The following is a 15,315-nucleotide window of genomic DNA, read 5'->3' on the forward strand; positions in this document are numbered from 1 at the left end:
GCAGGAATACTATTGGGTGGACATATGGAGAAAATGCTGGCAAACACCTGGGGGGGTACACATTCTTCTCCCCTCCACACCAAACATATACCAGAATTGACCTTCTACTTGTGTCGGAGGAGGGGGGGGGGGATTGGAAATCCCACAGTCGAATCTGTGACCTGGTTGGATCACAAACTTCTTGTTATGGACTGTCGTCTACAGGGCGCCCCGAAGTCATAGATGGCGCTGTAACAACACCCTCTCGAGAGATCAGGTGAATAGAAGCCTTCTTCGTAACAAACGACACAGGGGGGGTCCCAATGGCCACAGTTTGGGAGGCTGCAAAGGCAACCTTCCGGGGTCTCCTTATTGCAGAGGGCTCGAGGAGGAAGCGGGAGAGGGAACTTATAGAATCCAAACTCCGCGAAGACCTAAGTGCAATGAGTGCACAGCTTGTCAATGGCAATGTAGACCGTGAAAACCTCCTGGGTGAAATGAGGGAAAAAAAGACAAGCCCTACACACAGTCCTAATCGGCGAGGTGGTCAAAAAAATGAGATACACAAAACAGAGATACTACGAGAAGGTAGATAAAGCTGGGACCCTACTGGCAAACAGGCTGAGGGGAAAAAGCCGGCAGACGGGTGGAAGGCATCAGAGATGGGGCGGATAACATCCAAACAGAAACCACACAGGTAGCTGAGTCATTTGCAGAGTTTACAAAGTCCTGTATAGTAAGCAAGATGGGGAATTCCAGGAGGAGATCCAGAGATACCTGGAGGCCCACCCCCTCCCCGCACTCACAGAACTGGAAAGAGGGGCACTTGAAAGGGAAATATCTGAGGAGGAGGTTGAGGGGGGCCATCAAACAGCTAAAGGTGGGTAAGACTCCAGGGGGAGAGGGATTCACAGCTGATTTCTTCAAACAATATCAATCTGGGCTCATACAACCGCTGACAAAGCTGTTCAGCCAAATTAGGACCCCGGAAACCATCCCACCGACATTCTTGCAGGCTATGATTACGGTAATACCTAAGCCTGGCAAAGACCCGGCGGAATGCGGCTCCTACCGGCCCATCTCGCTCTTGAACACAGATGCGAAGATCTTCACCCGGATCTTGTCGACACGCCTAGAAAAATGTCTCCCCCGACTGATCCACCCAGACCAAGTCGGCTTCGTACTAAATAGGCAAGGGGCCGACAGTATGTATAAAACCTTACACGTGTTAAGTGCAAAAGGGGTCAGAACAGAGGGAGCCCTTCTCCTATCCCTAGACGCGGAGAAGGCGTTTGATAGGGTGAGCTGGGCATTTATGGATGGGGTCTCGTCATCTCTGGGGATGGGGCCCAATCGGCGAGGATGGATGGCCGCCCTTTAGTCTAACCCTTCAACAAGGGTGGTGGTAAATGGCGTGGAACCGGAATCCCTTCCATTGGAAAGAGGCACGAGGCAGGGGTGTCCACTGTCCCCCCTTATGTACACACTGGTAATGGAACCCTGGGCTGTAGCAATTAGGGGGGAACGACAAAATCCAAGGCATAAAGATAGGGGATACCAACTGTAAGATAAGCCTATTTGCCGATGACGTGTTGCTATATCTCTCCAACCCATCCCAATCAGTCCCCGAGGTACTGAGTAGCCTGGAACAATATGGGTCCCTCGCGGGTTACAAGGTCAATCTGGGAAAGTCGCATTTATAGCGGGTCAGCTCGAGGAGCTTGAGGAGGGAGAGAGGAGATACGTTGAGGACCGTTCTGTAAACTCTTGGTATCTTGGAATTCAGATACCACCAGACCTGGCAGACCTCTTCAAGGTAAATTACCCCCCCGCCCCGCCTGTGGCTGGCGATCAAACGAGACCTAGAGCGGTGGATGAAGTCGGGCCTCTCCTGGATGGCACGCCTCAACTCCATTAAAATGGTTACCCAAAGTTCCTGTATTTGTTCCAGGTGCTCCCAACCCAGATACCAAAACAGTTCTCTCAGGAGGTTAAGCGGGCATTTCTCCGCTATCTCTGGGCGGGAAAATCCCATAGAATCGCCTATGAAACATTGACAAGGCCCAAAGATGAGGGGGGAGTCAATTTTCCAGACTTAGAAACCTACTATAAAGCATGACAATTGCGAGTTCTGGTCGACCATCTAGCAACGGGCCCAAAGAAACAGTGGGTAGCATTGGATAATGTGCTCTTCTCCCCGGTTACACTGGATGTGACTAGATGTGGGTCCCCAAGACCTATATCCCGAGGAGAATCTTGAATCATCCAGTCCTGGGGGTGATCTGGTCTATATGGAAAGAGGGGGTTTATCTTAGATGGCTCACGACATGGCCCTCGCCCCTAAGCTGCATCTGGGCTCCTCCACTCTGGGAGGGAATTGACGAACCATTAGCCTTCCAGCAGTGGTACGAGGCAGGTCTTAGTAGGGTGCGGCAGCTCTGGGTCGATGGAGAGTTCATGTCTCTTGGAGACCTGAAGGACTCCCTGGGCATCCCCAGCCTTTCTCCCTTCCGATATTTATAGCTTAAGGGAGCCCTTACCGGAAGCAGATGGGGAGACACTCTCAGGAGAGACCTAACGGATTTTGAGAAATTCCTAATTACATACAAAGGGACAAAAGGTGTGATATCGCGGCTTTATGGTCACTTATTGTGCTCTGCCCCACGAGATCCCCCGTCTGCTCAGGTACAATGGGGGAGGGACCTGGATACCCCCATCACCGACAAGAGATGGACTAAGATCTGTAGACGGGGCAATCGCTCCCCAGCTGCTCCCCAATACCGCCACCAAGCCTTGAAATTAATCCATAGATGGCATTACCCCACACAGAGGATAGCCAGGATGCGAAGGGACTATGACCCTCACTTTTGGAAGTGTCATACTGAAAAGGGGAACTATGTGCATATGTAATGGAAGTGTCATGTGGCGCAAACCTATTGGAGTGAGGTGCTATCTTGGATAAAAGAGGTTGATGGGATTGAAAGAACCTTATCCCCCTGGCTGATGTTGTTTGGCATTGAGGTGGAGTGAGGTTCAAGGGTGAAGCACGATCACATGGTGCGGGTTATGCTAGTCGCTGCCAGATACTCGCCTGACTCCACCCACCGGCGCCACTCCTCAGTCCCCTTTCCGCATCAACGGGAACGGGCCGATTTCACCAGTGCTCCTGGATTTGGCTCTGCCATGTAATACCACGTGCTCTTCCCCAGATTCTTCTACCTTTTTGTCATTCAGGTACTTGGTCCTCCGGCGTCACACTCCTCCCCAGCGCATGTTGACTTCAGCGGACTTCAGCAGGTGTTCAGCCAGTGAGGGGCTCTTCCCTACGCTCTTTGTTCTTTGCCTGTGCTGCCTTGGCCCCGACAACGGCTGGGAAGGTTGTACCGCGCGCGACACACTGACTCCACGCGCACTGAAGAACAGGCTAGCTAGGTGGAGGGAGCTCTTCAAAAAGTCGCCTCCAGAGGACCTGAAGGATTTCGCCAGACCGAGATCGAGGCCCAAGGGAGGGCTGCTATCCGAGTCCTTCTCGAGAAAACGCCAGAGTGGGAGGAACCTCTCGGGTTCTCATACCAGCACGTGTACTGAGGCTAGTCCAGCTACCCGAGGGGGTCATCAGATCCTTCCGGAAGCAGTGCTGAGGGACTGCACGGTCCTTTTACCGGGTGTACACCCGAGGGGCAACGCCCTAGTACCGGCCTGATGTCAAAGGGGGCGCCTGCATGCAGCATTACCAGCGACACTGCTGAGGGCAGTGTCCTTCCAGGCCTAGGCCTGAGGTGCAGGGTAGGCCTCATGTTCCACCACCAAGAGTCTTGGAGGAGGCTGGGCCCAGGGAGCCAAGCACCACGACTTTGGCACGCAACTCAACAAAATGGCTGTCGTGCCACACATGGCTGCTCTTCCGATGCCACTCCTAGGAACGGAGCAGGCGGGAGAACGAGTTTCAAGGTACGACTGGTGTCAACCAGGTACATGGCCTACCGTATATCCATCAGCAGCGCAAGGGCAGGTTCCGCCTGCATCCTAGACAGACTGTGCTCTGGCCCCAGCAGCTGCCAGCCACTCCGTCAATATCTCCTGCCTTCTCTTCAGCCTCTGAAGACGGGTTCATCGACAGGATCCTGGCGCTGATGTGAACCCCCCAGATGGTGGCCATCCTACGGGATGCAGTCAGGGACTTGCTCCCTCCGGTCACTCCACTGGCGCCCATAGTCACTCCTCCCCTGGCTCTGGCACCACAGGCCCCAGCGCAGCCCCCGCTGCCCATGCAGGCTCTCCTTCAATTCCTGCTCCCCTGCCTTCCACAGTACGGGCGGTTCCATATCAGCCTCCGACTCCGGTCCCTATACCGCAGCCCACGCCACCCAGCACTCCTCCACCCGCTCCGGATCAGCCGGACACTCAGGTGGACACAGATGAGGAGTAGGAGGACCCTTACACGCTGTCATCAGCGAAGGCCTTCCACGACAGGCTTGCAGGTTTGGCAGAATATTTGGGCCTTCCTCAACTGGAGGTCGAGCAGCCCAAGGAGGTGGTCTTGGCAGAAGTCCTCACCCTAAAACCCCCTACCAAAATGGGTATCCTGATGCAGAAAGACGTTTTGGCTTTGACCAAAAAGGGGTGGCTCAAGCCACACTCGGCCCAACCTGTCAATCGGTGCCTCGATGTCAAGTATCGACAGATGGAGGGGAATCCACTCTTCGGTGATTGCTGCAGCGTCACTTTACTCTAAGCCTGTCGTCCTCAGCCACCTCATCTTCGTCGCTGCTAGGCAAGGAGGAAAAGATCTTGGAGGTGTACGGGAAGAAGCTGTACTCCAGCACCTCCCTGCATCAATCCAACGTAGATGCCATGCTGGCAGCAGTTAACCAGACGCTTTGGCGGTAAATGGCAGACTTCCTTCCAGAACGTCCGATGCAGAGCCAGGCACTGTTCAAGGCGGGTCTAGGAGAAGCCAAGCTGGTAGCGCAGGACATCATGGAGTCCATCATGGCCCACATCGATACCTATGGCCGGGCCATCTGCATAGCCACGGACATGAGAAGGACGGCTTAGCTTCGGGCTACTAAGTTTAACCCTGATGTCCAGGAACGCATATTGGACCTTCCGTTCGAGGGTAGTGACCTCTTTAACTCTACCACCGATGAGAATTAGATAAACAGAACAGCTTGCAAACTGCGAAGTCTTTATCCTAACGAAAGCCACGCCCAAGGCATACACCCAGTCGCATCAACGCTCCGACAGTGGGCGGTCGTTCAGCGGGTTCCGGGGCTTCCAGGAACAGAGGTCGATGCAGACTGACCGTTCTCCAAGTCAGCATTGGCGCAAACAACAAAAGGGGGGGTTAGGTGGAGGGCTTTTTCCAGTCCCCCTCCTCAGCAGCAGCCTCTGAAGGAAAGCAAGCATGACGTGTCCATTCGGGTCCATGTGCCTCCAGTGGGGGGGCAGGCTTGCCTTTCACTTGTAATTTTGGTGCCAGAATTTTTCTTACTCGTGGATCCTCTCTGTAGTATCCTTGGAGTACCGCCTACTGGTGCCTCCCTCCACACTTCCTTCCTTCCTTCCTCCCCTCCACTCCCACAGATTGGGACGGCAACTATGTTGGCGGAGATTCGGTCGCTAGTCGAGAGCCAGGCAGTGGGAGAGGTCCCAGCCTCCCAGAGAGGCTTGGACTTCTATTCCAGGATTTTCGCCATACAAAAGAAGAACCAGGCTGAACTGAAAGTTGTCTTGGACCTATCCACCCTCAACCGCTCGCTCCCCCCCTCTTCAAAAATTCAAGATGGTTAAGCCAGCACTCATTGCAGAGACACTAGACAAGGGAGACTGGATGTGCTCCCTGGATCTGAAAAATGCTTATCTACACGTCCCGATTTGGCAGCCTCATCACTCCTTCCTATGCTTCAGGATCATGGGCTGCCATTTCCAATAAAAGGTGCTACCCTTTGGCCTCAACTCAGCCCCCAGGGTATTTACCAGACTGATGAATGCAGTGGCATGGGGCCACCACGTCTCCCTGTTCCTGGACGACTGGCTCATCAGGGCGAAATCTCCGGAGGAGGTTATCCACACTTCCTCCACACTTATGGACACACTCCACAACTTGGGGTTTACTGTCAACCTCAAGAAGTCTCAGCTGCAGCCCACGCAGAGCCTCACCTTCCTTGGCCTCCTCTGGGATACAAGCTCCGAGAAGGTCTTTCCCTCGGAGGACAAGATTACGGCCATCAGGAGAGCCACTACTCCCTTCCTTACCAGAGCAGTGACCTCGGCCTGGTGGTACCAACACTTACTGGGTATCATGGCAGCGGTCCTTCTGGCCGTGCCCCAAACGAGACTCAGGATGAGGAGGTTACAGCTGCACTTCGCAGCCTCATGGAATCAGGAGATAGGCTCCCAAACGGAGCTGGTCACCATACCTCCTTCTCTCCACTCGGACCTCACATGGTGGTCCAGGGACTTCAAACTGCGGACGGGCAAGCCCTTCCGGTAGCCGACCCTGCAGGTCACCATCACTAGGGACTCCTCCCTGGAAGGCTGGGGGCCACTCTGAACAGCCACTGCGTCCATGGTGTCTGGACCCAGCAGGAGTCCCATATCAACGGGCTGGAGCTCAAGGCCATCTGGCTAGCTCTCAGAGCTTTCCTTCCGCTAATTGGGGGCAAGACTGTTCTTATCTAGACCCACAACTCCACCAGCATGTACTAGGTCAACAAGCAGGGGGGAGGGGGGGATACCAGGTGCCCTCCGCTGTGCATCCTAACGGTCAGCATGTGGGAATGGGCCCTGGAGAACATTTACGTCACGGCCATCCACCTCCCGGGGGAGGCCAACTTGGAAGCGGACAGGCTCAGCAGATTGAGAGTGGACAATTAAGAATGGCAACTGAACGACCAAGTGCTGCTGAAGGTCTTCAGAAGATGGGGGCATCCTCAGGTTTGTCTCCTGGAAGAACAGGAAGTGCCATCACTTTGCGTTCTGGCATGGGCAGGGCCCATAGGATTACAGACGCATGGGCGACGCATTACAGATACTTTGGGACGGCAGGACATCCTATGCCTTTCCTCCCACACCCGTGGTCCACAGGGTAATCCGCAAGATAAAGGAAGCTTGTCACCTCAGCATCATTCTGATAGCTCCCTGGTGGCCGGTGAAACCGTGGTTCTCTGAACTGCTCAGCCTCACAGACAGACCACCCATTCACCTTCTGCTGGGGCCAGCCCCTCTCCTGTCCCAGCAGGGGGCAGCGTCTCCGCCCTGCCCCGCAGAAGTTAGCCCTCGTAGCGTGGTTACTGAGCAAGTTACCCTCATGCACCTGAGCCTATCACAGGCTAACCTGGAAATCATTCAGGGCGCCAGGAGCAAGGGTACTAGGAGCCAATACAAGAGTAAATGGACTAGGTTCCATCATTGGGCGGACTCTAAGGAGATCGACTCCCATACATGCATGCTTGATGATGTGCTCTCCTTCTCGGCACACCTTGCACACTCTGGCGTACAGGTGGACACATGTTGCACCTATCTTGCAGCCATAGGGGCCTACAGAAATTTGGAGGAGGAGGTCTTCTCCTGCAACCCGATTGTCAAGAAGCATTTGGCGGGCTTGTCCAGGCTCTACCCGCCCATCAAGAAGTCACACCCCGTGTGGGACCTCAATGTGGTGGTGGGCACCTTGGCGCACAAACCCTTCTAGCAAATGGTATCTGCGGACATCAAGTAGGTCACCATTAAAACAGCTTTGTCAGTGGGCCTCACCTCTGCTTGCAGAGTCAGCGAGATCCAGGCTCTGGTGGCCTCAGAACCCTATACCACTTTCCACAGGGATTAGGTGGTCCTGTGGACTCACCCTGCGTTCCTACCTAAGGTACCTTCTGCTTATCATCTACACGAGGAAATAGTCTTGCCTACGTTTTTGCTGACCCACAAGGACTAGGCTTGGAGAGTCTTGTACTGTCTGGATGTCGGGCACGCTCTGAAATTCTATCTGGCCAGGACCAAGGTCTTCAAGTCGGATGCACTTTTTGTCACCTTCAGAGGATCCAGGCCCCGGTATCAAGCATCCAAGGCTTCTATTGAACGATGGATGGATGGATGGTTGCGGCCATCAAGGAGGCCTTGGAAGGCCAGCACAAGCTGCTGCCAGCTAACATGCATGCTCACGCTGTCAGAGCGTCATCCATTGCATTCCAACAGCGGGTGTCGTGGCAGGTCATCAGCAGAGTGGCCACCTGGGCCACTCCTTAGGCTTTCTGTAAGCATTACTCTTTGAAGGTCGGCTCTAAGTCAGATGCGTCCTTCGGGCAGGTAATTCTAAGGAACCTATTTGCTTAAGGAGGGTCTCCTCTCCACCCTGGGGCTACATTCAGTTGCAATCACCCATGCAGTATGGAGGAAAGGTGGTGGGACGCAAGAGTAATTACTAGTTACTCACTGTATTGACCTTAGTCCCCTTTCCTCCATACGTCCCACCATCTCCCCCTCCCCCCCCTAATAATACTGGTGTCATTAGGCAATGTTAAATATTCTCGACGCGACAATGGGGACTGAGGAGTCGTGCCGGTGGGCGGAGTCAGGCAAGCTCATGCTCCCAGGGCCACACCCCTGCGCGTGTCTAAATTTAAAGGGAAAGAAGGTTTTTCTGATGAAGAGGGTTCTGTCTCCTGTCCCTAGCGAGGAACGCCCAATGCTGTATGGAGGAAAAGGGAAGGGCTAAGAGTATGTTAGTCACTACGTTGAGTAACTAGTAATTTAGCAGCCTATAACAAAGATCATATACTCTGAGGGGTTCTAGCTCTGATAATGCCTATGTACTTAATGCACTGCACAGATTTGGGAATATCAGTGAGGATGGGATAATCAGTTAGCTGAAAGACTTCTTTCTTGTTCAAATTTATTACAAAGCCGCCCAAATTACTGCATCTCCTGAATCGGAGGGAGAATATTTTCTGAAGGGTTTTTGAGATGTAGGAGAAGGTTGTCCACCAGGAGCACGAGGAGATCCTTCGGCGCTGCCGAACACGTGGCCTGGCCTCGACGGCCAACTTACAGTAGGGAGAGTGGGGGTTAAAACTTTGTCTCTTCTCTTTGAGAATGTCTTTCTTTCTCCCCTTTCTTTCCCTTGGGGTTGTTATCGCCAGCTATTATTGCCTCAGCTATGGAGAGGACACCATTTAAGTTTTGCCCACGCTGCAGGGGCAAATATACTTGGAAAGATAAGCACAAGCTCTGTAATCGTTGCTTACCCCTCGATCACATAGAGAACAGCTGCGCAGCCTGCAAGCTCTTAAAACCCAGGACTCTTAAAGAACGTACGGTTAAGAGGTGGGCGGACTACGCGATGTCGAAGTCAGTTTCCTCACCCGCTGCCGCTGTTACTGAAAGTGACGAGGAGTGCGATAACTCGACGTCCGTTACGGAAGTCATGAACCCCCAGAAGGAGCGCTCCCGCTCCTCGTCGTCCGTCCCCGGCCCCGACGGGCTCGGCTCACGCCCTGCTTATGGGGATGAACACCCCGGCGACAAGGACGCACACAAACCCCATAAGGCTAAACACACTACCCACGGCTCTTCTTCGTCGAGAACGAAGGATCCATCAGCGCCGAAGGGGACGCAGGGCACTCCGGCGTCTACCGCAGACTGTAAAGGTCACAAGCCCCACCCGCAAACGCAACCGCGACCAGCGATTGGGCTTCCATCTAACACGGGCGCTACCCCAAAAACATCCGACGCAACGCTCCATAGAGCGACCGTCGAGGTACAACGCGCAACGCACACAACGTCGACACCAGAGCCCTCGACGGACAAAATCGTGGTCGAGAGCCTAGCGAGAATTGTCGCCGAAGACAAACGTACGCGGACGACGAAACAAACGTCGAATACCGCGTCGAAAAAACATAAAAGTAGCCAGGAACTCCCCCTTTCTCCAAAGGACGCTTCCGAACTACCTGAAGGCTTTTCAGAAGGAGACGGGAACCTCTCGTCGACGTTGTGGGAGCGTTCGAAACGATTCGAAGGCGAAAACACTAATTTCCCCCCTCTAGACTATTCAGGGGTACCCCATGAGACCCTTGAAAGACTCCATTCTTGCATGGAGAAAATGGAAAGGTTTCTAGGAAACCAAGACCCACCCACTCACAAAAGACAAAGAGAATGGCCACAGGATGACCCTAGAGTCAAGATTCCTAGGCTGGTTGACCTCACTGAGGAGGAGCAATACCTCCAAGAAGATGAGGAGTGTTTGGGTGGAGAAGAAGAGGTAGAACTTGAGGAAGAGGGGTTCGAAGAAGATCCTTACACCACTGCTACAGGGTTTGAAGAGGATACAGCTACCTCGCAGCCCTGGCATTCACCGTCAGTGCAGCCTTGGCAATCCCCATCAGTACATTCAGACCCTGATGCCTTTCTCCCTTCTCCTCTCAAGGATTCACATGGGAACTCCTCTCCCATAGATGACCAACCTTCCCTCAATGCACTATTGCGCAAGGCAGCAGCGCATTTTGAGATTGATACAGGGGAAACTCTTCCAGACATTGACTTTGTAGAAAAAGTCATCAAAGAAAAAGCCCCTGTTAGCCAATCTATTCCACTTCTGGCTTCTATTAAAAGAAGAATTTCTCCTTCCCTTACTAACCCAGCTTTAGTAAGAGGGGTCAACCCTAGAATAGAAAAGCTCTTCAGCCCTTCATCCTCTGACCCTTTAGACATCAGAGGACACTCTATTCCGGACTCCCTTGTGGTTACCAACACAAGAAAAAGAGCAGGGGTGCCACTAGCGAAGCACCTCCAGACAAAGAAGGCAAAAAACTCTACGCATTGGGGAAGAGAATCACGACCTCCGCCGCCTTCTCTACTAGAATTGCTAATAACAACTCACTTTTAGCTAGCTACGCAGATGCACAGTGGAACAAGCTGCGCAGCGAAGCAGAGGAAGCACCTGAACCTCTGCGTTCTCGCCTGCTAGCTATAATATCAGAGGGCACACTGGTAAACCAGGGCATCGTTAAAAACTCACTAGATGCCGCTGAGACGGCTGGCCGCTCCCTAGTGCAGGGAATACTTCTCAAGCGCCACGTTTGGCTACGCAATTCAGGTTTTAAGCCCGAAACCCAAGCCTCCCTCATAAATAAACCCATTGAACAGACCCATCTGTTTGGGAAAGCAGTAGATGAGGCCCTAGAACATGCTAAAAAAGAGTTTGATACCATCAAGACTCTTGATCAAATTTCTAGGCCCCCTAACAGGCGAGGCTATGGTAATAAACGCTCCTTTCGTGGCCAAAGACAGCAACAGAACCAACAACAACAATATTACTCTGGCTCCAACTGGCCCACTAACCAGGGTAACACCCAGTTCAGTCAAAGAGGCCAACGCCGTGGCAAAGGAAGAGGTCGTGGCTCCAGCCCCAGAGGTTCCACGCCCAATACCAGCAAATGACCCGAAAATTCGGGTCCCCTCCCATGCATCACCGGTCGGGGGCCGGCTAACATCGTTCCTTTCAGCATGGGAGGGAATCACGTCAGACCGTTGGGTATTATCCACCATAGCCCACGGATACTGCATCGAGTTCAACGGTTCCCCGAAGTACAAACCCCCACGGAACCGACGCATGACACCGCAACACCTCTCCATTCTTCTTCAAGAGGTGGAAGAACTACTGAAGAAAGAAGCTATAGAGCCCGTCCCCCTATCACAGGTAACAGAAGGTATTTATTCAGTGTACTTCCTTGTACCCAAAAAGGACTTAACCATGCGCCCTGTATTAGATCTGCGCCCAGCGAACATATTTGTCAAACCCCAAAAGTTTCGTATGGTGACCTTACAGGAGGTAATCCCACTGTTATCACAAGGGGATTACATGACAACACTGGACATGAAAGATGCATACTTTCATATTTTAATGTTGACATCGCACAGAAAATACCTCAGGTTCAAAATAGAGGACAAACACTACCAGTTCAGAGTACTACCCTTCGGGATAGCATCTGCACCAAGGGTATTCACGAAAGTACTGGCAGTGGCAGCGGCCCACCTGCGCAGATTATCCATCCCGGTATACCCTTACCTCGACGACTGGCTCATAACAGGGGATTCTTACGAAACATGCTTCTCCAATACCCAAAAGACCGTAGACCTTTTGTCCCAACTGGGCTTCTCCATCAACGAAAAGAAGTCCAGCTTAGACCCCAGCCAAACCAAACAATTCCTAGGGGCTCTAATTCGAACAAAGGACGGCCTCGTATTCCCCTCCAACGAGAGGGTCCAAAACATGCTGTTTCAAATTCCCCATTATGTAGCAGGCCGAGAGGTGACGGTACGCAAAGCAATGCGCTTGCTAGGGATGATGGCGTCATGTATTTATTTGGTACCTCACGCACGCCTGCGCATGCGCCCAATGCAAGAGTGGCTCTACAGCCAGTGGTGTCAGGCCAGCGGACAATGGGACGATCTAGTGGTGGTCTCGCAGGCCTTGGTTCTCTCGCTACGGTGGTGGACAAAAGAAAACCTGTTATTAGGGAAAACTTTTGCCACACCCGCAGTGGAAGCCACTCTAACCACAGACGCATCCCTTACAGGATGGGGGGCTCACCTATCCCATCAGACGGCCCACGGAGTTTGGACTCCGAGCTTAGCATCCAAGCATATAAACCTGCTGGAACTACTAGCGGTGTTCAAAGCACTGAAAGCCTTTCAGAAACAGCTACAAGAAAAGACAGTGATGGTCCTCACAGACAGCACCACAGCCATGTACTACCTCAACAAGCAAGGAGGCACTCACTCTCCAGGACTGTCCAAACTGTCCCAGAATATATGGAAGTGGGCTCTCAGACACATGTTCCTACTGTCACAACATGTACCAGGGGAACTCAATCTTCTAGCAGACAAACTCAGCAGAGACTTCCCCCTGCCCGGAGAGTACGAATGGCAATTACACAAAGACATCGTCTTAGACGTCTTCACTCAATGGGGTTTCCCGGAAATAGACCTGTTCGCAACTCTGGAAAACTCACAATGCCAAAGTTACGCCTCCAGGTACCCCCAGAACCAGTCCAAGGGGAACGGTCTGTCGATTCTATGGTCAGGGAAATTTGTTTACGCCTTTCCCCCGACTCCCCTTCTCAACAAAGTGGTGCACAAGATGCATCAGGAGCAGGTTACAATGATACTAGTGGCCCCAATGTGGGCCCGGCAGCCATGGTTCGCTCACTTGATGGAGATGTCCCTATCTCCCCCAGTGAAACTTCCCTGCCCGTACAACATGCTGTCACAAGACAAGGGCAGAACACTGCATCCATGCCCTCAGACCATGAACTTAGCAGCCTGGCTCCTGAGATCATAGAATTTGGACATTTACAACTCCCACAGAGATGTATGGACATCCTCAGGGAAGCCAGAAAACCTAATACTCGACACTGCTATTCTAGCAAATGGAAAAGATTCGTTATCTGGTGTAGAGGTACTAGCATCAACCCAGTTGACTGCTCTCCTACTGACATTATTCTATACTTGACCCATTTACTGGATTCAGGTTTAGTGTTCAATTCCATTAAAGTCCACCTAGCGGCACTTTCTGCATACACCACTTCCCAACTTAAAGTGTCGTGGTGGAAGATACCAGTTATCAAAGCCTTCATGGAGGGGGTAAAGAGGATACACCCTCCGATAGCTAACCCAGCTCCCGGATGGGACTTAAATGTGGTACTTTCCAGACTCATGGGCCCTCCCTTCGAACCCATGCACAAGGCAACTCTTAAAGATATCACCCTTAAGACTGCTTTCCTAATAGCTATCACCTCCATTAGGAGAGTAAGTGAACTACAGGCTCTCTCTGTACTAGACCCCTTCGTAACAGTTCACAAAGATAAGGTGGTTCTACGCACACACCCAAGGTTTGCACCTAAATTCATCTCGAAATTTCATGTAAACCAGACTATAGAACTACCAACGTTCTTTCAAAACCCTTCCAGCTCGGGAGAAAAAAGTCTGCATACACTAGATGTACGCAGAGCTGTCATGTTCTACATGGAAAGAACCAGACCACTGAGAAAGACTAATCAGTTCTTTGTCTCTGTGGCAGCAGGAAGAGAAGGAGATGCGGTCTCAAAATCCACTATATCTAGATGGATTGTTCAATGCATCACTCTCTGTTACACTCTTGCTAAGAGAGAACTACCCTTCAAGCCAAGAGCACATTCCACTCGAGGCACGGGGGCTTCCATAGCATTCATTGCAAATGTTCCCCTTGAGTCCATCTGCAAAGCGGCAACCTGGAGTTCTGTGCATACATTTACAAAACACTACTGTCTAGATGCACACTCTAGATCTGATTCCCAGGTTGGGCAGGCACTATTAAGACATCTTTTCTCTACTGTTCCTTCTCATAACCCACCGCCAACTCCGGGTACTGCTCGCTAGTCTATGCACAGCATGTGATTCTAAGCAGATTAACAAACATCAGAAGACAATGCATTACTTACCGTAAAAGCATTTCTGATGGTTGTATCTGCTTAGATTCACATGCGCCCACCCTTCCTCCCCGCTCGGATGGAAGGAACATAGACATCCTTTTATATATATTTCTCTCTTTTCTGTACTCACTCACGGCTAAAGGCTCCCTCAGGGCAGAAAAATACAAACAGAGGGACCTCGACGCGTGAGGGATTGTGGGTACAACGCACGTCACTATAGGGATAGTGTTACAGACACGCCTTGTCGACGTCCCCTTTTCGACTACGAAAAACAAAATGCAATACTCCGCAGTGACCACTGGATGTCGGACCTATGCACAGCATGTGAATCTAAGCAGATACAACCATCAGAAATGCTTTTACGGTAAGTAATGCATTGTCTTCAGTGGGAATGGTATTTTCCAAGGATTGTGGCAAGTGGCTCTATAGTTTTGGCAAACGAAATGGGGAACAAGAGACACCCCTGCAAAGGGATCTAATACCAGCCAGTTTGTGTATACTATAGTGGACAGGCCTTCATACAGCAAACGTATCATGGCTCCGACTCCCATTCCGGTGAAGACTGCAAACAGTCCCCCTCTAAGGAGTTGAAAGGTTTTTCTGCATCGAGTAATGCAGCGATTGCACTTGCTTTGGGATCAATTAGTGCCAGCATGTTGAAGAATGTTCCAATATCAATATTGGAGAAGGTGGAGCAGCCTGGGATGAATCCAGTCTGCTCTGGTAGAATCGTGGATGGCAGCAGGGGAATCGGGCGTTTATCGAAGATCTTGGCCAGGATTGTACCATTTTCTTTGTTTCCCAGCCAAAATACGGAATGGTTTTAAAACTGGATGTTTTTGTGCATTTAGTGTTGGAGTACATGTTT

At 51.8% G+C, this 15,315-nt stretch overlaps 1 protein-coding gene across 2 annotated transcripts in view; it reads left to right on the forward strand.

Annotated features, from left to right (window-relative positions):
• CEP76 (centrosomal protein 76) overlaps window positions 1-15,315 on the forward strand; it is a 616,847-nt gene that overhangs the window by 439,366 nt on the left and 162,166 nt on the right. The window lies entirely within an intron of this gene.

The sequence above is a fragment of the Ambystoma mexicanum genome, chromosome 5q (assembly GCF_040938575.1).
Source record: "Ambystoma mexicanum isolate Mex_15411 chromosome 5q, UKY_AmexF1_1, whole genome shotgun sequence".
Taxonomy (NCBI): domain Eukaryota; kingdom Metazoa; phylum Chordata; class Amphibia; order Caudata; family Ambystomatidae; genus Ambystoma; species Ambystoma mexicanum.